Source organism: Triturus cristatus, chromosome 3_1 (assembly GCF_964204655.1).
Source record: "Triturus cristatus chromosome 3_1, aTriCri1.1, whole genome shotgun sequence".
Classification (NCBI taxonomy): Eukaryota; Metazoa; Chordata; class Amphibia; order Caudata; family Salamandridae; genus Triturus; species Triturus cristatus.
Window position 1 is genome coordinate 336,339,759 of NC_140583.1, and position 24,430 is coordinate 336,364,188.

The following is a 24,430-nucleotide window of genomic DNA, read 5'->3' on the forward strand; positions in this document are numbered from 1 at the left end:
GGTATAAATATGAGGGCTGAAACCCCTGTAATTTAGACTACTTTGTGATCAAGAGGAACCTCTGCCAAAGAAGACCAGATGAAAAGACTGAGGAGAAGTACTGCTCCTGCTGAGTGTCTGGGGCTGGCCTGCAGTTTGCTGATTCAACTAAGGAGAGGACAAAGGACTTTGCTGTGTGTTGTGTCCTCCTTCTTACAAAAAGACTTTGCTGTGTGCTGTGTCCTGAAGAGAAAAGTCTCCAAGGGCCTGAGAAGAGCTGGCCTCATGTTGTGAGAACTCAGGACCATCAAAGTTCCCTGCCGTCTCAGCGACGCTGTGTGCATGTGCTATCTGCCGCCCAAGATGGTCGTGGGGCATGTGCTGTGGCTGTGTGTCTGGAGACAGCCTAGCCCCCACCTTTGTGATTAGCAGCGTGACCAACGAAGTGCTGCTATTGCCATCGGCCTGGGCCATCATCGACAAGGAGCTGCGAGCATTTCACCACCGCTGGCCCAGGCCTCCAATCGTCTAAGAAGTATTTCCGAGCCATCACCGCCGCTGGCCCGTGTTCATCTGCCAAAGATCAAGAAACCCCCGAGAAGGAGCTGCGCTGGGAGCCAATCCACTGCGAGGCATCGCCTAGCAATCCGACTCCCCTGCGAGGAACAGCTGCTGTCAACTGACCCACCCCCACGGGACATTGAGCCGGGAGGAGAAGAGAGAGAGACTACACCCCACCAGCTTATGCTCGGACGGAGTTCAGGGAGCATGTGTGTAGCCGCCTGGGGCGGGGTGTGTGTCAGCAAAAGATGGATCTCGGCCTCCCTCTTCCCTTCGCAGCAAGAGCCTCCGCCAAGAGATCTCAGTAGGCCATAACTGCCTCAGAAGAGCGGCAGTACCTGGGCCTGTGTTTGAGCTATTTTCTATCGATATAAAGCATGCTATTCCAATATACTAAAATTGACTCTACGATGCGCCACGCCACTCCACACTATTCCAGTGAAGGTCATACACTCTACACCACTCCACTCTATGCCACTCCACTCTACACCACTTCATTCTACGGCACTCCACTTGATGCTATTTCACTCTACGCTACTCACTCCACTCTATGCTACTCTCTTGTACAATACTCCACTCTATGCCACTCCACCGTATGCCATTCCACTGTAAGCACTTCCACTCTGCACCCCTTCATCCTAACCCACTCTTCTCTACCCCACTCCATTCTACACAATTCAACTCTACACCACTTCACTCAAGCCACTCTATGCCAATCCACTCTATGCTACTCCACTTTACAATATTTCACCCTGTGCTACTCCACTTCACACCACTCCACTCTAAGCCAATCCACTGTCCTCCACACTATGCCACTCCACTTTACCCTACACAACTCGCCGACACTCCACTCTACGCCACTCCATTCTATTTCACTCCACTCTATGCTACTACCTTCTACGCCACTACCCTCTACACCACTCCAGTCCACACCACTTCACTCTTTGCCACTGCACTCTACGCCGCAACACAGTACACAAGTTCACTACCTCACTCTATTCTATAACACTCTACTGTATCCCATTCTACACTACGCCTCTCCAAATCAATATTAAGAAGAAAATAATCATGGGTTTATTTTTGTGATATTTAACAAAAATAAATAAATAAATGAATAAAACAAACATGCAAATCCAATGAAAAAAACAAAGGTTGAATCTTAGTTATAGTTATGAAAAGATGTTTTATTCTTTCTATAGAGACCAAACTTAAACTACAAAAATATTAGAAATTCTAAAGTTATAGTTATACCTTCAATTTCAATTTTATGCACCCTCTTTAAATTACTATAACTCACACACCTCCGCACACAGTGTTGTAAACTCACTAACCATACAGTACATGAACTATAACTCGCCCTGTTGCCATGCACAGTGCTCTCATAAAAGTTGTAATTGGAAATGTGATGAGTGTTATAAATGATATAATTTAACAAAGTATAAGTGACGTATTATGAAAGCGTATAAAGCAAGGCACAAGTTATAGTTTATGCACTATGTGGTTAGTGAGTTCACAAAACGGTGTACAGAGGTGCGTGAATTAGAGTAATTTGAAGGCGGTGCGTAAAAAGATTGGGGGCAGCCAATTCAACATACAGTTTGTAAGGGGTAGGAACACTGGCACTGAGGACTGGTTAGCAGGCCTCAGCGCACTCACAGGGGCTTATTTACAAACCCACTATGCCGCTGGTGCGTCACTTTTATTGATGCACCAGCAGCACAGTGGGCTTTTCCATATTTACAAGGCCATGTAAAGTCACAGTGCATGACTATTCAAGGCCTTGGAAATATATTTCACTTTCACGCATAACTCTGCGTGAAAGGGTGCATTCCACGGGTGTTGGTGTTGGTGTTCCCACGCAATATCAATGGAACTTGACACATTCCCAGATTAACATTTTGTAAACCCAAATGCGTCAGAAACCTACGCCTCCTCAGGGGAGGCGTAAGGAGGGGCAGCGAGGAGAAATACTTTTATTTATCCTTGTTTTTTCCTCTTTCTAATCCTGCTGCATTCTGCAGCACATATAGAAAGAAAAAAAATGCCTTTAATGATTGTTTTTGTGCAGGAAGGTCACCCTTCCTGTGAAAAAACAATCATCCCCTCAGTACAGGTACATTTGCAAAATGACACAAGGATGTCTGCGCTGGCGTTTATTCTGACTCAAGTTCTTCCAAGCTATCCTGGACATTTTCGACGACCAAATGAAAGTGTTCAGTGCGCTTTGTATCTTTTTTTATCTGTAGTGAATTAAACTCCAAAGGAATTGTGTTGAAAACAAAAGTAAACTTAGGTAGGATAGTAATTTTTATTACATTGACCCTCCCTATAAAAGAAAGGTATAGCTAACTCCAGGACTTCAATAATTTCCTCAACTCTGGAGGATAACCTGGGCAATGTTATTGATATTCTTTAATATTTGAATCCCAAGGTATCTTATTTCATTTTTAGATTCAACTTGAGGAGCGGATATGTTCCAATGCATTACCTCGGTTTTTTGATGATTTATTTGGTATCCAGAAATTTCCCCACAGCCTGTTAGTAATATATTTATGGTATTGGATGTCTTATTAATCAATCAGTACATTTGTAGAGCGCGCTACATACCCGTGAGGGTCTCAAGGGGCTGGGGGTTGGTGGGGCTGCTACTGATAGAAGAGCCAGGTCTTGAGGAATCTTCTGAAGGCCAGCAGGTCTTGGGTCTGTCGCAGATTGGTAGGGAGAGTGTTCCAGGTTTTGGCGGGGAGGTAGGAAGAGGATCTGCCGCCGTCAGTTGTTTTCCGGATGCGGGGAACTTTGGCGAGGGCAAGGCTGGCAGAGCGGAGGCTGCGGGTGGGGGTGTAGAAGCTGAGTCGGTCATTGAGGTATGCTGGTCCGGTGTTGTGTAGGGCTTTGTTTGCATGGATGAGGAGTTTGAAGGTGATCCTCTTGTTGATGGGGAGCCAGTGCAGGCCTCTCAGGTGGGGTGTGATGTGGCTGCGTCGGGGGACATCGAGGATCGGTCGTGCCGAGGTGTTCTGGATGCGTTGCAGCCGTCTCTGGAGCTTGGTTGTTGTTCCTGCGTAGAGGGCGTTCCCGTAGTCCAGTCTGCTGGTGACGAGGGCCTGGGTGACGGTTTTTCTCGTGTCGGAGGGGATCCATTTGAAGATCCTGCGGAGCATTCGGAGGGTGTTTAAGCAGGACTTGCTTGGTCATGGAGAGGGCAGATTCGAGGATGATCCCCAGTTTGCGTGCCTGGTCGGTGGGTTCTGGGGCTGTTCCTAGCGCTGTTGGCCACTAGGAGTTGTCCCAGGCTGAAGGGGTGGGCCGAGGATGAGGACCTCCGTCTTGTCTGAGTTCAGCTAATTTAAATTACTCGAGTAGATCATTAAATCACCAGCATATAATGCTACTTTTAACTCCCAGTTATTAAAACTAAAAGGAATGATTTATTTTGAGATCCTAATCATGTTGGCTAGCGGATCTATGTATAGATTAAAGAGTTGAGGGGAAAGAGGGCACCCCTGCCTAGTACCTCTCTTAATTTAAAAACTGTTCGTTATGCTGCCATTAATAAGTATTTTCCCTGTCGAAGACAAATAAATATTTGCTATTACCCTAGAAAAATGTTGGCCTAAGTTGTTTTGTGTAATAACTTGTTGTAGATAAGATCAGTTAACTCGGTCAAAAGCCTTGGCCGCATCAAATGTGAATATTGCTAGGGGTACCTTCTCATGGGTAGCAATATCAATGGATCCAACCAATTGATGTGTGAGATCATGCAGCTGTCTCCCTCTAATAAAGCCCTTCTGACCCTCATGTATAAGCTTGCCGGAGAGAGAACCACGTCTTTTTGCTAAAACCTGGGTAAAGATTTTATAGTCTATATTGAGAAGCGAGATTGGTCTGTATGATTCGCAATAGGAGGGATCTTTGACAGGTTTTAAGATCAAGCTAATCGTTGCTTCATCCCAGGAATTAGGAATTGTTGCACCCTCAAGGAAAATAGTATTAAACAGGTTAGTCAGTTTAGGGCCTAGATAGTCTTTCAGGGCTATGTAAAATTAATTTGGTATAGCATCAGGTCCTGCTGCTTTACTCTTTTGGAGGTTATTTATTACATCTAATACCTCCTTCTGTGTGATTACAGCATTTAAAGTTTCACAGGAGTCTACATCTAGTTTCAGGATTTGTGACTTATTTAAATAAGCGTCAACTGCTATGAGTGGGGGTGATAGGTCCTCTTCGTATAGTGACTGGAAGAAATACTCAAATGCTTCTTCAATACCTACTTTATCTTCTACTATCTGTCCGCTGTTTCCCTTATGGATAGCAGTTATCTTATTTCTATTAGACTCAGTCTTGAGCTTCCAGGCTAAGAGTTTACTGCTATTCTCTCCCCATTCATAATTTGACAGAGAGCTAGCTTGCCACCTCTTCCTTATCTTTTCCTCCAGAAAAAGGGACAGTTCCTGTTTCTTATTCATAATTTCACCTTTCAAGATGTTTTGGTCTTCTTCTGAAGTTGAAAGTTCTATCTTTGCTTGTTTTTCTAGTAAGTCAGTTTCTAATCGTGATATTTTGAGCTGCTTCAGTTTGTTTTTTGCCTGATGCTATACCGACTAGTGTTCCTCTAATAACAGCTTTATAAGCCTCCCACACTATCCTATCTGAGACTTCGCCCTCACTATTTTCGTTAAAGTAATTCTCCATTGTTAGTCTTATGGTATCGATAACTTGTTGATCTAGAAGGAGTGTCCGATCTAAAGTCCACCTTTTTTCGCTCTGAGCTGACTCATACTTTATATTTAATTGGACCAGAGAGTGATCTGAAAGATGTGCGGGCAAATGATGAACTCTCCTACTTAGGAGTTTATCGACCAGAAAGAAATCTATTCTTGAGGCATGGGTGTATTTATAATTCCTAAAAGTAAATTTATTAAATTGATCACCTCTGAAATTCCAAATATCAACTAAGTCCAAGTCATCTTTGAGCCTGTTCGAGCATTGTCGCATTCTAGGTAAGTTGAAAGCTCTGCCAGGTGGGTGTCTGTCTTTTTTAGGATCTAATAAGATATTAAAGTCACCTCCCAATATAACTGGTGTGTGTTGTGATATCAGCTGCACGTACAGGGATTGAAGAGGTGCGGGATCATCTATGTTTGGACCATAGTAACCCACTACCGACAATACACTACAGACAGACTCTCCAATCCAACTCTCGAACTTTATGGCTTCAAGCCATTCTTCCCTAAGGAGGTGTGTTTCTTGCAATATAATTATATCCATATTTAGGTATTTAAGATACTCGAAGATTTTTTTTTGCCGCCCTCTCGTTCTTAACCTGTTCAGATTTCATGTCGCTATTTTCAAGTCACACATTAGGTTTAAGATTTTCCCTGCTTTGGACTTTGACCCTGTTTGCTATACCATTTACATATCAGACAAATATATATATATTTGTTTTCCCCCTATGCTCCCCACCCAAAAAGCAACCAAACTGTGTAGAAAGAAAATTATAAACTTGTGTGTACCCCGACCCTGGAGAACCCTCCCCACTAACATGAGCAATCCTAGTTGCCCAGTTTGAGGACCGCAATCGAAGGCATGTTTAGTTAGAAACAATTAGGCTCATAAGGCTACTTATCCCCATTGGTTTTAATGCGTTCCAAAAAAAGCTCCACTTCTTTTGGGTCTCTGATGTTGTAGGTTTTGTTGCACCACATTATGCATAGGAGGGCTGGGAATTTCATCTGTACAGTGGCTCCTTCCGCCCTGAGGTCTTGCATATATTTTCCTTAGGCCCATTGCCTATCGGCTGTTGCCTTGGAAATATCTGAGCAAATTTTATAGTTATATCCATCTTTGGACAGGATGCCAAAATTTAGCGCCTTATTCAGGATGCGTTCTTTTACTGAATAAGATTTGAAATTGACTAGAATTCTTGGCGAGTTTTTCCTATTTCTATTGAGTCTGTATGGGTCTCTATGGGCCCTTTGTATGTCTCCATCCAAATCTTTTTCGTCCATCTCAGGTACAAAATCTTATAGGACCTTATATTCTGACCTTCTTGGCCTTTCGGGACATTTAGTAGGTGTAGGTTATTCCTCCTGGAGTTATTTTCTAGGGTCTCAATTTTGTCCCGAAGTTCTCTCTCTGCAACCAATGCTTTTTCGTTATTACTCTGACAGAGCTTCACTTCATCCTTGATTTGTTCCAAGGCCGTTTCCACTATCACTACTCTATCTACAAGCGCATTGACTTTCGTCTCTAGAGCCTCACAGGTGGCCTGAATTTTCTCATGTTTTTTTTCGGTTTTAGCAAATCCCATTTTCATCTCCTTTAAAAGTGAGGCCACATGGTCACCAATGTCACCCCCCAGGGGAGTATCCGTGACTCGACCACTACCTTTACCTGTGCAGGGATTACCAGATTTTGGGGGTAGTGGATAACCCACAGATTGTGGGAATCCTTCTGGCACACCGAGGAGGGATAGCTAGCCCGGACCTCTTGATGTAATATAAAGCTTTCCATTTTAATAATATAAGGCATCTCTATCGAGACTATGATTCATATACCGCATATTGGAAAGCAATAAGAAAACATAGTCACTACCTTTATAAGTTCGGCCACCAAAAGTTCTTCAAAAAAGTTAAACTATAGGTGCAAAGATCTGCATTTAAACTATGGTGAGACATAAGGAAAATATGGCTGTACCCGTACTATAGCCCGCAAGCTCCGATATGGAACTCTCCAGGAACTCCCGAATGCTTGCAGGACTCTCTAGCACTCCCTTTGAAAAGGGCTGGAATAATAAAATGGGGAGATCTCTTGGAATATGTCAATTTAAAATTATGGGAAGAACTGGTGGCATTGACGATGAATGAAACCTCGAGGTTTACATTTTACCAGTTGGCTAACTGGGCTAAAGTTCAAGCTACTTGGCCGGATGATGTCACGAACTTAGAGGGTGCATTCAATAAAATTGCTGGGAAGAAAGAAGTATCAAAGTGGTACCGGTGCCTAGTGGAGAAGAAGAAAGCAGACTATGATATCCCAGACCTCAAATGGAAGAAGATTTTTCCGGCTGAAGACTTGCAACAAGCTTGGCAAGTATCCTGCACTTACTTATGGCACATTATAATTTCTTCACCTCTTAGGAAAAATCATTTGTTTACTTTGTATAGATCTTATTGGACCCCCGAAAAGCTCTCAAAAAGGAACATCCAGGTGACGAAAAAATGTCCAAAATGCGGTGAGAAGGAAGCAATTGATATTCACATGTTTTACTCCTGTCATCAGCTTGACTTATTTTGGAATGAAATTGGTAAGATCATTGATAAAAGCTTAAACTCGATTATTAAGGTAAGACCTTTTATTATTATTTTTGGTATTTTGGGTAATGTCGATCTTAATATTAATTTAACAAAAAAAACAGAAATACCTTTTGTTTACATTCATGCTCCTGGCTAGACGTGAGATTTGTATAAATTGGATTCTTCCTTCTCCCCCTACGATTGATGATTGAATTCGTTCAGTAGAAAAATTTAGAAATTTGGATAGAGCCAGAGGGGATAGTAAACGTACAAAACATTGGGAACTATGGGATAATTACAGGCGGTAGGATAGGGAGGGCTGGCCAATGATTTAAACATCGCTATCTAAATAACCCATGAGTTTATAAGGGCTGCAACATTGTCAAACTAGCTCATGGAATCGTTGGATTTAACGCATGGCTCCTACCTCTGCTCTGAGGGTGGTAAACCTGAGAGGTGACCCGATTGCTTAATTCAATAAGATCGCATAAATGAGGACAAAAAAAATAAATAAAAGGATGTCTGCGCTGGCGCACGACTGCTTTTTGTGCGCCGTCGCAGGGGAGAAGGACAGGAATGCGCCATATCGTCTAGATATGGTACATTCCTGCCCTTTTATTTTGATGCGCAGCAGCGCAGCAGGAGGGCTTGATGAGCTGCCGTGTGTCAAATTATTGTAAATGAACCCTCAGAGTTGAAAACCAACAGCATCAGTCCAAACTTTAGGGGTGATCATGCAAAAAGCAGCATTTCCTTCCATTTAGAAATTGTATTACATTGCATTATATTGCGTAAAGCATACCTTGCATAATAAAAGTCACAAGAGACAGCAGGAAGAGATTGGATTGAGCAGACAATGTTTCCCTGTAAGACATTTTTTGTGCAAACCTTGCTCCCACAAACAAACCATTACTGAAATTGTGTAATGCAAAATTTTACAAATTTTGCTTTAATAAAATTTCAGGCATTTTACCAACATATCTTCAATTTTGGCTAGGGCAAGTAAGATATTCAGTGTTGCAAAACCGGCGTGAACCTCCTCTTTTAGCTGATAGGTCAATTTGTACGTATAAGCAAAAGGCGATTCAAACAGAAAAGTGATGAAATGTAGCCTATTGACTTGCATTTGAAACTCATTTAAAATTATATAAATTATTTTGAAATGTTCTAGGAAAATTAAAATGTAGATTCCAGAATCGTAAATTTATAGTTTTTTTAAAATTATGAAATGTAGCAAATGTTGCTTTTAAAATTTGTGCACTTGTGCAGATGAACTGGATGTGCTGTTATGACTGACACATATGCCAGAGTGCTCACGCTCCCATTAACCTGTGAGGATGCCTTGACCTTTGTCACTCTTTTCTTCACATTATTTATCAGTGTTCCAAATGAAAAACCCTGCACTTCATGGGCTTTGCTTTAAAATGGCATTATTACGTTTTTTTGGGAGCACAAAAGGCAGTTTTAAGTGCTCAACCACATTCTGCTGCTGCTGCTGAAGTTTTAGGCCTGACAAACCACCTGCTGTTTGCTGGCGCTCTGTCTGCTCTCTTAACTTAGGTGTGTGTATTCTGTTGCAGCTGCGCCCATCCCCCAGTCTGTGACAGTCACTGACTGGAGGTGGTGTATGCAGAGCTGGTTAACCGGCCCTTTGTTATGCAAGAATGTGCATTTGCACATCTTTGGCTGACCTTGGGCATTGCCTTCACGTGCTTTCTTCCTCCCATTAAGAACAGGTTGCACCCTGTTTGAGATCATTTTAAGAAGAAGCCTAGGAAACAGTTAATTTGAAACCATAGTGACATCTTAGAAGTGAAATTGTATATGTTTAATAAAAAGTATACAGAGCAATAAATAGACTTCACAAGAAAATTCGCAGGAAGGTCAGTTATCGCTCAGAGACGTGTAATTCATGTTGAAATTAAAATGAAGCAAGCTTTAATTTAATTGCATTGCTTTCATTTTAGGAGGTATTTGCTGCCTTTATTTTTTAAATATAAAATTTAATATTCTGTTCAAGTTTTAGCTTTACTAAGTCAGATGCAAAGCTTTTTTAAATGATTGTTTTTATGCAATTTGAGTTAAGCACAACAACAAAACAAGAAGTTACCCATCGAATTTCCCATAATTACGTAGGTGTATTTTCTTGATTAGAGAGTAAATGCGTTAACACTGAGATTGATTAAGGGAAGAGAGGCAGAACAATCATGTTTTCATGGCAATTCTGTAAGTGGTACAGGCGCCTAGTCCTGGATTGTTGGGGATGGATCCCGATTCACTTGGAACGGCAAGTAGGTGCTGAAGGGGCTCCAAATATGTTTGGGGTGAGTTTTCGCAGAAATCAGCGCCAAATACTCCTCCGGCCTTTTGAAGTACATAATTAAAAAAAAAAAGCCCAATAGCATTTTGAGAAAAGATGGATGTTTTTATTAGCGGTTTGCAAAGTTATTGCAATGTAATTGTTTTCGAAGTTCTGAAAGATAAAGATTCCAGGTCATGTACCAACGCCTTCTACGCACAGATGCCAGCAGAAATATGCAGGTGTTGCAGGGATTCTGCTTATGCACAGAACTATGCGCAGGAACCCAGGACCTCAGAGAATTGTGGTGTAACAAAAACTCCCCTCAGAACCCAGAACCCCTTTTCCGACTAGCTTAGTGTCCCATTCGTTATCCGAGATCTAGCTCGGCGGTCCCAATGTATAGACAACCCAGAACAAGCGACTTAGAATATTCTCAGGAATGGTGGGAATCAGAAATACCTTTTCGTTATTATTCTCATATCAGTCCACAACAGAATAAACAGAGACACGGTTAAAGTTTCAAGAGTTTAATTTATAAACCTCGCGTCCTAAGATGCAGTATTTTGGCTAACATAAGCAGACAAATGGTTAAGATCAGAACCATCAGCATTGTTACAATACCATAGAAAATGAAAGGAGCAATCATAATAAAACTAATAGTATTATTATTAGACTATTAGAAGGTCTCTAGGCTTGAATGGGGAACCCCATACCGTATAGGTCAGCTTAGTGGAATCACATCACAGGATAAGCTAGGCTCTCTCCTGGGAACACTCTTCTGCCGACTGACTCTAAAACATGCTGCACTGCAATATTAAAAAGCACTCATCTTTCAGGTATCTGCAGCTGCGTGCATGTTATGGCTAAATAGTGGTACGATCAACCTGAACACAACAACATGCACCGTCTAGTGACCCAGACTCGTTCTTTACACGGTGTACAGACCAAGGTCACTGCTCACCGTTAAGGATGTTAAACAACAGACAGTTCTCATGTGAAGCAAAGTCGAGTAAGCATTTCTTAATTAATAACATGTGACAACAGTGTCGCGTGCAAAAGCAGCAGAAGCGGCAAGATGGCTTTCTAACATCTAACGCGGTTGTGCTAACTTAGCATTGTACATAGGGAGATAGGTATCATCACTACACCCCCCTTTGATCGGACCACTAACCACTAGGGGCGCACTTTCAAGAACGCAGAGTTCAAGTTCGATAGAACGGAACCAAGGGCATGAACCATAAGTCCATATAAGGTGAGTGAAAAAGTTCGAAGAAAAAAAGAAAAAGAAAAATTACGTTGTTAGGAAAAAACCTGATTAAAAGGGAAAAAAGCAAAACATCCATAGCCGTACCATGAAATGACAAGGGCACAAAGTCAATCCATCAGGGTGTAGGCATAATAAGTTGTAACACCTTCCAAGAGAAAATCATTGGAACGGTCCGCAAAATTGTCTGCCATCCAATTAAGCAAGGGAAAGGAACACATGTGTTCCTCGACTAAAGGAGCCTCAAGCACCAAACTTGGACAACAGGCGGGTTCTTCAAGATAACTCCATTCCAAGAAGTCAGCAGCCGCCTTTCCGAGGTCCCAATTCCCAAGGACTCCATGCGCAGCCGCACATGCCATAATCCCGATGCCAGAACAGTCCAACTCATGAACCACCAAGGGGGTCATCAGCTGACCATAATCCGGAGCAGGAGACACCGATGACGACAAGCACAAATCCAGAGCCCACTGGAATGGACAATCTAGGCAATGAAAAACAGGTTGCACACAAGTAAAGAAGGGAAACTGGACCGACAATCCATAGGCGCTGTTTAAGGTCACCAACGGCAAAGCGCCATAGTTATCAAGCATCCGGTTACGCAGATGGAGCAGCCTGGGCATACTGCCTTGGTACGCAAGTTGTGCATCCATTGCGCAGCACCCAAATCAGTAGAAGCACCCCAGCTACAAGGGCGAGAAGCAAAGGGAGACCTCCGAAGACGCTGGAAAAAATAGAATGAAAAAATGCGGGGATCACACCAAAAATAGTTTGAAAGGAGGTCACGAGGCCGGAGCCCACAATTTAAAAAAAATGAACCAAGCCACTAGTTGACGAGGCATTAAAGATAGTCTGAATCAAGGTTCCAAAATGTAGTGGGAGATCAGTATTCAAAAGTGCTTGTACTTCCGTGCGTGTGTTAGCTATGTGAAGGACAAATGTTTCACGGGATGAAGTCAACGCGACTTCTTTCTGAGACAATAGAGCCCTTATTCTGCTCATCTTGTTGAACTCTGCTTTCAAGGTTGCAATAGAAGGCTAGATAGAAACATCGAACCGGCTATGCGGGGGTGGGAAAAGGACGTTATTGCAGCAAACTACTCGCTGTGATACAGTCACTATGGAAGGAATTCCCACTAACATCCCACAGCAAGCTTCATTATTTAATATCAAATTACTACCGTCAGCAAGCAGCGTAAAAGACGGTGTTATAACTGGCACCGGAATCCCTTTCAGGATGCACGCTAAATTAGGGGCCTGTACATTACAAGCACCATGTAACTGAATATGTCTACAAACTACAGAGTGATCTGCAGTGGAAGTACACTCCTCCCCTTTCAAGTAAACTTCTGCACTGTCTCTCACACATCTATACGTGAATGGGAGTGACCAAACTTTGTGCAGGAAGGCAGAACCAAGTTGTTCATATCTGCCAAGAGCATAATGTTTCATGCACGAACTAAACTTAAACAGGGGAAAAGGTAACGTGGATAAGCCACACGGCAGAATTTAATTCAGCAACAGAGAAAGGTAAAGGTTCTAACTTCTCAATGTGCAGCAGTGAGTAAGTAGCATCTTTCATGGACATAAACTGTTGCTTTGCAGTTAAATTAAAAGGGAGGAACAAAGATGAAACATTCATGTAATCCCAAGGTACTTTCCCTGCCTTTAACGTTTGCAAGGTCCATACAAACAGCATAATAGAACGCAATTGGTTTTGACCATGATATAATACAGACAAATCATCTTGCACAATGTCTAACACAGATGACACAATATTATCTAAAGTATAAATTCTGGAAGACAGGGTGTTAATGCTATTATCTATTACAGCCAACACTTTCTCCATATTGGCTTGATCAATAGCACGTAATCTGGATGCAGCCTCAATCTGTGACAACTTCCAAACTTCGTTGTAAACAGCATATACCCATCTTTTGGACCTGCCAGTAGCAGGACCCTTAACAAAATCATTCAAATCTATTTTGTCGTTTAATTTTGATAAATGAAGTTTAACAGATGCTAAAGTAGAATGTTGCAGCCATGATTGGCATAACTTCCCCACAGAGTAGGTAGTTACACTATGAGAGGAGTCAAAACGTGGGTCCACACAAACTTGTGTATACCCCTGTTTGAAACCTAGAAACCGATGTTGACAGACATCTGAACTTGTCTGCCACACCAACCACCCTTCTGGATTGAAATCAGTAATGTAAATCAGTAATGTTGAAGGATGTGTTGGACACATATGCCTGCAAGTCAGAAAGGGGAAGATCTGTATGATTACCCCAACCAGGGTAAGCACCCAGATCCGGAATCAGGGGCGAATTAAATTTTTTTGTAGTACCCAATCAAAAACAGGTGGTCTGAAAAATTTAAGAATTTAAAAATAACATATGATTCGGAATAAGACAGGCACGATGCAAAGCTTCTGTTCTCTGTACCTGCCACGGCTTAGAACCCCAAACCGATTTAAGATCGATAGTAGCCTTACACAGATCATATCCTCCAATTGCCAATTCGTCCATAAAGGACTTGGAATATAACAATTTGGTGTGTGTCAGTCTAACTTTAGAAGCACTTTACTCCTGAGTAACCCCAGGCGTAGCACTCCGCTTCGCCCACAGAGTGTACGTAGCGCTTCCTGCTTCGCAGTTTTCGAAGTAGGCGTAGCAGGCAGCACTACGCACACACCAGGGCGAAGTAGAGCTGCCTGCCGCCCGCCACCCGCCACCCGCCTCCCGCCCGCCCTCCTTTTAAAATAATATCAAGTATAATAAAAACATTAAATAGAATCACTTACCTTCAGCGCGGCGTCTCCGGGGCTCCCTCTTCCTCGTTCCCAATTTCTTTACACAAATGCGCATGCGCGGGCATCCGTATATCTCGCGAGGGCGGGTGGGAGGCGGGCCGCGCGTAGTGGGGCTACGCAGGGCGCGCGAGTGTGCGTAGATTTGGGCACACTACGCGCTGCTTCACGTAGCCCCACTACGCCCACTACGCCCAGGCCTGCTCCTGAGGGACCTTGGGGGCCAAGAAGCCCTCCTGGTACCTCCTGTAAGTCCTATGCAGTGGAATTCCTGAGTTCTGGTTGGAGGCCCCGTCTCCACCACTCTGCCAACGCAACTGGTAGTAAAAAAAAAATTTGAAATTCACTTAAAAAAACACAGGTTTCAGGGACGTTATAGTTAAATATTAGCATTTAAAAAAGCTATGAAATTCACTGAAAAATCAAAGGTTAAAGGGGCGTTATAGTTAGGCTGACATTTCGCTTGTACAAAACCAGAGAAATTCAGCCGTTTTAACTCACACCCCCGCAATGCACTGCTTATTACATCCCTCATGACATGGTCAGTGACATCACTGATGACATCTCAAGATCACATCATACACAGCATGTCTGATGCACCCACTCACACCCCATAGAATCTTTTATCCATCCACTGCCACTCCCACACACCTATGGACCTCTTTATGATGTAGGGCTGAAATCCACATGACAGCTCATCTGAGGCTTTCTGCCTGACATCAGAGGTTTCCGTCTGACTGCCGCATTATGATACAGATGGTCAGAGGGAAAGACGCAAGGGAATTCCTCTTCGCTTCTGACGGGTTAATGATTGATTTGGTATTCAAAATGCATTTTAACAGACTCCACTAAAAAATATGGGTAAGCAATCAAATGGACAGAAATAGTGTAAGTTTCCTTAATACGAGGAACAGGTGTTATAGAAATAGCAAGTGAAACATGTGTAACTGAAGAAGACACAATATCCTTCTACACTGTCTACACTGTCTTTCTTAGTCGTCCCATCAGCTATTTTATTGGGATTTAACATGTAACTATCCTGGTCTTTGAAATGTTTTCAACTGAGCTATCACTACATTTTCTTAGACAGGAGCGCGCAATGATGCACATTACTAGAACGAAGCATCACAAGGGCACTCAATCCCGGTATTATAAGTATTATTGCAGAGTTGCGATCAATCCATCCCAATGTCTCACTTATGGGATGTCAATGCTTCGTGTATTTTAGACTAGAGGTGCAGTGTAACTCTTGAGTAGGACTGTTCAAAGTTCAAGACCTCATAACTTTGGGAATTTATTTTTTAAATTTCACCAGTTTTGCTAAGCGAAGGGTGAAGAGCTCACAAAGTTTAAAAAAAATGAGGGGCAGGGAAGGAGCCTTCTGCGACAGTGGGAATCCTCGTACTGCTATTTTGGGTATGTCACCTTTACAACACATCTTTTATCACATACCCGGTTTACAAGACAGTGTTTACCATGCAGGTAAGTACCACGCACACCATTTATAGGTAGCTTACAAAGCAGGACTTTCCCAAGAAGGAAAGCTATATTTTTTTTTAAATGATATCTGCACATATATAGTTGTGCGTAATTATGTGAAATGATGATATAATTACGCACAATGATGCGCAATTACATGAAATATAAATCCGTCATGTCACACTACAATTTAGCACAAAAGGCATCCTTGTATTAGTGAATCACATCATTTGCATTAATTCTTACCGCAATTGGAACATAAAGTGGCATAACGGCTTAATTTTGGAAATTTCACGCAATAAGCATGACACAAAATTCTTGAAATTACAGAATGATCCCAGCATATATTAAATTTCGCTCAGGCCTAGTTATGAAGGGGTAAATGGTAGTGATATCTGGACCACTGGGTCCTGCAGGACCTCTATGGAAATCCAGCTGAACCGAAAAATAATAAAATACTTAAATCACATTGGATGAATGAGCCTTTTCTCCCAGTGATCATTGAGGTCCTGTGATACCCGGGACCATACTGCAGGACCAAACATTCTGATTGGCCAGATGCACCAATTTCTCTGTTGCAAGTATCTAGTATCTAGTTCCAGTGAACCAGAGACAGGAGGAGGGGTAGAGACTTTGATAGCCCTGAGTCTCACACAAAGGATGCAAGCCAACAAGCCTTTGTAGATCACCTTGATTGCAAGGCAGAGGCAGCTCTCCTCAGTAGGGTCAGAGAGCAGCAGGCAGCTGGGCAGAAAAAAACACGCCTTCCTAGTTGTAGGTCAAGAAGGGTCTGAGTTGGTGGGATCAGAGACCCTGTACTTATACCCAGTGGTGCCTTTGAAGTGAGGGTGACTTTGACATACACTAAGGTCCATTTTTTCCACCCCTGGCTCCAGACTATCAGGAGGGGGTAGTCAGACCTTTGTGTTGGGACACGGCACTGCCTATTCCGGTGTACGTGCCAGCCACTCTCTCACTTCCTGCCCAGGAAGAGCCATCAGAATGCAGATGAGTACTCAGACACACCTAACCTTTCTGTGTTTGTGGCTGTCTAGAGGGAATGCACAAAGTTTAGCTTCCACTCACCTCAGACATGTATTGGAGACAGGCTGCAGGCACACAGAGCTGGAAGAGCAGAGTAATGTCAACTTTCTAAAAGTGCCATTATTAAAATAGCAATGTTAAATCCAATTTTATCATAAAATAGGATTTATCATTACCATCCCACAGACATGATACATGACACAGCTTCTGCTTTCTAATAAGGAATTATAGCTTAAAACTCTATTAAGCAATTCCCAATGTTAATTTATGGGAGGAGTAGGCCTCACAGTAGAGAAAAATGAATGTAGGTGTGTTTCCCTACCAGAACATGAAAATGTAAACATTTCTGTCCTACCTTTTACTTATATAATACCCTGCTCTTTGGGCTTCCCAGGCGCGGCCAGTACAGGTAAGAGTAGTGGGTAATGGAGCAGGGCAGGGAGAAGTCAACATACGATGGGATAGGGAAAATATAATAAATAAATAAAACCACTTACCTTGCGCTCACCGCATCGCTGAGTCGGTGATGCAGCGAGCGCAAAGTAGGTGGTTTTATATATTTCTTTATTTTATTTTCCTTCTCTCGTCGTCTGACAACTTCCCCCACCCCGCCCTACCACTCTTACCTGCACCAGCCATGCCTAGGGCTAACTAGGACCTACCTTAGGGGTGACTTATGCATAATCAAAGGGGAGTTTAAGGCTTGGTAAAGCGTTTTAAATGCCAAGTCGAAGTGTCAGTAGACTGCGCACACAGACCCTGCAGTGGCAGGCCTGAGACAGGTTTGAAAGGCTACTTGTGTGGGTGGCACAATCAGTGCTGCGGGTCCACTAGTAGCATTTGATTTACAGGCCCTCTGTATATGGTATATGGTATACCTCTTTGCAAGGGGCTTACACTTAAATTAAATATGCTAATTGGGTATACAGCAATCTTACCATGTTTAGGCGAGAAGCACATGCACTTTAGCCCTGGTCAGCAATGGTAAAGTGCTTGAAGTCCTAAGGCCAACCAAAAGAATCAGCAAAGAGGAGGTAAGCAGGTAGAACGTTTGGGGGAAAACCACCCTAAGGCTGGCAGGTCTAAAAAATATCAATTAAAAATCTAAGGGCTTGGCCCGGAGTTGGTGAGTTACAACCTCAGAAAAACCACAGATGCCATATTAATGACACAGCACTATAGATCCAGAAAAGGTGATGGTGCAACCCAAGGAAAAACATGAACTCCACAGTAATGAGTCTAAGAAGTCAGCACAGAAGCGTTTATGGTGCAACCAAAGGAATACTAGAGATATCAATGTAATGGGCTTAAGTTGGATGATGGTACAATGTATGCCTGAACAATGCACGCCTGTACCAAGCAGTTTCTACCACGACCGCGTCTTTACCACATATGCCTTTACCACGAAATTTTGCAGTAAAGACATAATGGGTAAAGGGACATGCACACTAGATCATACCCCTGCCCTGTAAACTGTCCCTTTTCCCTCTGCCCTAAGCCCTAAAAATTTAACCCACGCCCCAAAATCTACCCCGACACCAGGCTCCCCCGCCCTGAGCTCTAAAAACTGTCCCCTACATCCCTAAACTACCCTCACTCTGCCCCCCACCCTGTGGTCTAAAACTGCCCTTGTCCTGTATTCTTTCCCTTTTCCCCCTGCCCTGAGCCTTATAAATGAACCCCACGCCCCAAAACCTATCCCAGCCCCAGGTGCCTCGGCCTGAGCTCTAAAAACTGGCCCCTAAATCCATGAGATACCCCAAACCAGCCCCTCCCGCCCTGAGGCCTAAAATTGCCTCCCGCCCTGTAAACTGTCCCCTTTCTCCCGCCCTGCCCTTAGCCCTAAAAACTGCCATCCACCCTAAAAACTACCCTGAGCTCTAAAAACTGGCCCCTACAGCTGCTAACTACCCCGACCCCAGCCCCTCTGCCCTGAGCCCTAAAACTGCTCCCTGCCCTACAAACAACCCTGACCCCCTCCTGAGTCCTAAAACCTACCCCCACCCCGAAAAACTACCCGCCAAGACTCGACCCCAGCCCCACTTACCTCACCACATGCCTCTCCTGATTGCCTCCTCCTTTCTCCCTCTACTACTCATCTGCTCGTTAACTAGACCGCGCATTGCCTTAAGCACGCATATGCATTGTTAAGGCATATGCATGGTGAAGGCAAGCATAGTTACGCTCACGTTGGTTGGACACGCATGGTGAGCCCGCATTGGTCTGACTGTTTCCCATGGGCTTATGGAATCCACCAAGAGGTGTGATGATCCAAACCACAAAAGTAGCTGTAGCTAGGCAACCAACAGTGTGAAGGAATCATTTAGAAATTCTGAGGAAGGAAAGGAAAGTGGTTAGATTACAGATGATGCGACCCAGTGACATTTCTAGAGGCATGAGGAGGATATGAGTGAATCGCCCCAGGTCGAGCCGAGGCTTACCAGATGCAAAGAGGAGAGATGCCTTAAAGATTTAACTTTACACTATGAACCCTTTCCCTGGTTCCCAGGTAGGATGCCGCAGATGGAGATGTTAAATAGGGCTTGTTAGAGATGAGTGAGGCAGTTGGAGGTTCAGAGTGGGCTCGCCAGTGTCATCTCTCAACTAGAAGATGACCCCAAGAAAAGAGAGGTCCAGCTGAGGCCAAAGGGGAGAAACGTGACTGGAGGTCTGAGAAAGGTGATCCTTAAAGGTTGCCTCAAAACCTAGTTGGTGCGCCTAAATGGGAGCCATCATGGACAGATTGAACTCTAAGCACATGTCACAAATGGTAGTGTTTCCCACATACTAAATATGTCAAGAAGTTGTACTTACAACCAAAGAAGCGCTAGCATATTTGAATAAAATCACACTTGGTGAATGGTTTACTGTTGCACTATTGCTAAATCTCGGGTTAAGGTCAAGGAACAGCCAAAAGATTGGAGGCCAACGAATGGGACATATCTCTCCTGTAACTCCTCTTCATTAGGTATAAACTCTCTAACCCAAAGGTTTTACAAGTTCTTTGAAGCGTTATATTTATAATTAGGGCTCCCGGTTTTAGGATATTTATTTTGTTAACATTTCCATCTGTATTTATCCATATATATTTTTGGGCCAATTTATTGTCATTTTTCTATATTTATGTTTTCTTTTGCTCATAAATGGAGTCGTAAAATGGTATATTTACACATTCATTTAACTGATAAACATGCACTCATACTTAGCTGCCTGTCACGTTTTAACACATTAAGCAGGTGTATAACACTACACCCACAGATAAATATCAGAATTCTAATACAAATATGTGTTAACATTATGCCTTTAATTAAGGAATTCTCAACCTATTTTTAACTTCCCATGCTGTCTATCTGCTCAACTGTTGTCCTGGAAATTACAAAAAACAGCATGGAGAGTCACCCACATGAAGCACAACTTTTCCTATGTTTTTTCGCTTTTAAAAATAAAAACAGCCAGGAAGCACATTGTATTCTGTCCTTATTTATCTGTAAGAATCAGTAAAAACGTAACTCTGCAAGCCTTATTTATAATGGTGGAGCATGCTGCTGCTGAAGCTGGTGACATTTGAAGACATAGTAGGAGTATGCTGAAAAACATCATGGGTCAGATGTATGAGGAAGTCCCGCAGCGCGGCAACGCAAGCCCTTTGGCTGCGCCATTCTGCGGCACTTCCAAAGCACTGGAATACAACATATTTACAATAATATGTCGCATCCCTGTGCTCTCCCCTGCGCTGGCGCACAAAGAGCTGCCATGCATCAGTTCAGGATAACCCTGGGCGTAGTTCGCGAAGTAGCACTATGCGAAGATACGCAAAGTGCACTTCGCACTACGTGAGCTATGCGTAGCACTTCGCGAACTGCGTAGTACCCTGTTCGCACTGTGCAAGATGCCGTTTTCAATGATTGCACAGTGCGGACAAGCATCCGGCACTGTGCAATCATTGAAAACGGCATCTTGCACAGTGCGAGCTGTAGTTTTCTTCCGCTCTAGTAGATTTTTACTCGAGCAGCTGCTTTCTCAACGCAGACTGGTAGTTTCTCATCGCGAGCAGTCGCGAGCATACGCGACCACTCGCAATGAGAAACCTGACCTCCCCGCATTGAGAATCTCGCCGGGATGTTTATTTTCCATGCTCGCGATCGGCAACTTGATATTGCTGATCGCGAACAAGGAAAAAGTCTCGCCGGGATGTCATTTTGCTTGCTCGCGGTCGCCAACTTGATGTTGAGGACCGCGAGCAAGCAAAAAATGACCGCTGCACTACGCAATGCTACGCTACGCATGTTTGCACTGTGCTACGTGCAATTCGCGTAGTGCGAAGTAGCGCAAACTACGCAAACTACGCGAGCGTAGCGTAGTGCTTTGCCCAGGCTTAGTTCAGGCACCCTTACACCATGATGCAAGGATGCTTGTGTTATAAGGAGATTGTTTTTGTGCAGGAAGGGGCACCTTCCTGCTCAAAAAAAATCACTACAGGTGTTTTCCTCTTTCAATCCATGCTGTAAAATGCAGCATGCATTGAAAGAGGAAAAAACTAGGAGAAATGAAAATATTTCTCCTGGTTGCGCCTCTCTACGCCTCCCCTGGGGAGGCATAGCATTCACACCCATTTCCAAATTTACGACTCCTTGTATATCTGGAAAGGTGTCTTTTTCCATGGGTGTTGCGTGGGAACACCCACAGCAACACCCATGGAACGCCCCTTTCACGCAAAGTGCTGTGTGTAAAGGGCAGTATTTACAAGGACAGGAAAAGCCACGCAGGGTGGCTTTTCCTGTCCTTGTATATGTGGGGCAAAGAAATACGGCACCAGTACATCACAAAAAGGGACGTACTGGTGGCACCGGTGTCTTGTAAATCCTCCCCCATATATCTTTAACTTTATAGCAGGTCAAAACTGTGCCACCAGCTTTACATCCTCCACAGTGACTGACTGACCTTACTGGGCCATTACTCAGAATTTGGACATTTAATTATTTGCCTTTTGTCGTGTTCAAGGTACGTTATAGCAAGGCTTTGAAACACAGATATAAAGCTGATTATCTTGAGTACAGAGAGAGATCTCATTTTTAAAGTTCTTTGAACAAAAATGCTTGTTTGCAGCATTAATTTTTGGATGCAGGATATTCCACAGCTATTTAGAGGATTCTATCTATGTTAGAAACGACTAACTAAAGTATATTTAAACTGAATATAATTTTTTGAGCAAAATACTGGAACAGTGAGTAAAATATTACACTGTTGATGAATACCACTTACGTTAGCCGTTGATGTTGGAACAACTTTGATTTAGTTTCTTTACTTTTCCGCCCCATTAAATGTTGTTTGGGACCAGAAACTTGTAGCTAATCCTTTCCACCCGTGCAGATCCCGAACGCTTTCAAACAATCCCTCTCCTCTAATTTCGATCATGGAGATCATAGAGCTTGTATTGTTATTACCATATTTTACAATCTCCCTAATGCATTTGCATCTCTTCTTTTTATCTCTCTCTTTCATCTCTATTACATCCCCTGCTGCTTGCCTGCCTTGGTATGCGTTCCGTTTATTTTCTTATGACATTCCATATTCTGTATGGCTGTTTCTCTACAAGGTTCTTATCTGATGCCCAGTTGCATCTGGAGCTGTACATGGATGACCTATTTTGCCGTGCTGACAATAAATCTACATTTAATTTATCTCTGGATTTTGGATTCATTTTAACATTGGCGACGAGCTGAAGAACCACTCTTGTCATCATCAACATGGGTACAGTGTGTTTCTTGGACCCATGGATTTTCTTTCCCTTTTTCCTTGCCTATTTGAAATAATTTATTGTATACCTAATTATTATTACTGATTTTATTTTCACCTCAAGCATCGCTGTAATTGTCCTGCACCTTCTGGATATTTTATGTTTGCTAACTTTCATTTTAAGTGCCCTAATTTCACCAGTGGCTGTTTGTTTTCTTTCCATGAAGTGCCTTGATTGCACCTGTGGGAGTATTCACAGTGTTTACGACCTCTGGGCAGTGGATTACAACGAGTTAACGGCCATTAAAATCCTAGCGGTAAAATTGGCTTACCGCGCTTCACCGTGACCTGTCTGCATCTTTTAAATTGGAGCAGGAGCCATACCAGCATTCCGTTATCTGCTGCATTCTTCAAAAGTAGCGGAGACACACGGAATCCATTCCCCACGTTGTGCTTCGTTCTGAGAATACTTTCTTCAACCCTGCTACTGATGGAGCGGGTAAAATATTTTCTTTTTATATACCCAATCCATTTATATAAGTTTATACTAAAACAAATAAAGAACTAATTCTAATAAATAATAGAGTGATGTGATAATAATTAATCAACCTTATTAACCAAGAGACTACACATGGGAATGCATTTGCATAGCTAAAATAATAAGTGAACTAAGTTTGTACGCATATTAAATTTATATGTTGGCTTAAGCAGTGTTAATGTGATTTGCGCTTAAATAAACCAGCATTAATAGCTTTGAATGTTGCATATGGCTAGATAAATGCATACAAATAAGGGTATTAGTAAGGGAATAACACTGTTTTAATTATTTCAATGTATTAATTACAATTTTGTGTTTTCTGTACTTAAAGTTGACTATTCTGGCCTACCAAAAGATGGCTGCCGACTGAAACCTAACTAAAGTACATGACTTCATAATTGAGCAATGGAGAAAGGCACCTGCACCGACTTCGTTGTGGCCTTTCCATGAACTATCAAACCAGGTCCATGAAGACTACTCTGGGCGAGATGCCAATGTCCCTGAACATGAAGCAATTGTTGCCATTTGGGAACCAAAAGCCACCTATTCACAATAGACTGATACTTTCCTGACCTGGGAACAGCCTTTCCCATGTGCCTAGTTTATTCATCATCCGTATGTGAAATTTGGGGAATGTTTCTAAATGTATTTGGATGAGGCTGAATTCAGCCAATCAGGGGCCTGGAAATAAAGAAAATGTTACTGTTATATGTACATTTTAGTATTAATATTAGTAGTCTAGAGAGGGAAAGGGCGTTCGTGACCCTAGCTGATCGATGCTACTCTACGCGACACTCTATGCTGCTCTTCGCTAGGAGATCCTTATGCAGACGGAAGAGGACGGGACTTTAGGATTCCGATTAACTTTCTGAGGACCGGTTCTGACTTAGAAAACGACAATTAGCCAGAATAGGTAAATATGACAAAAGATAATATGGCACTGTTAGGATTTAACCTGCAATTTGATTAGATAAAGAAAAACATTATTTGAAGAACTGTGTCGGGTGATTATTTCTGGCAATGTTTTATTGATTAAATGAGAATCAAAGTGAATTTCATCAAAACCTATCTTAACTAAATGATCTAGTCGACCTCCGGATGGAGGAACTAACAGGGTAAATCGATAGATGAGTTTCCTCTATCCAAAGTGAATAGCTGTAGTTCTGGAGATTGGATATCCCCTGTAGGCACAGATAGTGTGATTAGAATGAATGTTAGTGTTATGGGCCCCACCAGCATGTGATGTGTGTATGTGCGTGTGACCGAGAAATCATTCCGTCCATGTAAGCAGGGGAAGATTTTGTGTTCTGAACTGCACCACTACAAACTCAATCATCAGTGCGCTTATGCAACACGCAGTGTCAAGAGCGTGTCAGCGTCCGGAGTGTGCAACGTCATCACCGGCCATTTTTGTTGCCTTGGT

General features: G+C 42.8%; 1 long non-coding RNA gene across 1 annotated transcript in view; it reads left to right on the forward strand.

Annotated features, from left to right (window-relative positions):
* Positions 1 to 23,997, forward strand: part of LOC146860215 (uncharacterized) — a 93,616-nt gene extending 69,619 nt beyond the window's left edge. The window contains exons 2-3 of the long non-coding RNA XR_014978807.1: positions 22,697 to 22,968; positions 23,339 to 23,997. This is a non-coding gene — a long non-coding RNA (uncharacterized LOC146860215). The remainder of the gene's footprint in view (positions 1 to 22,696; positions 22,969 to 23,338) is intronic.
* The last annotated feature ends 433 nt before the right edge of the window (positions 23,998 to 24,430 follow it).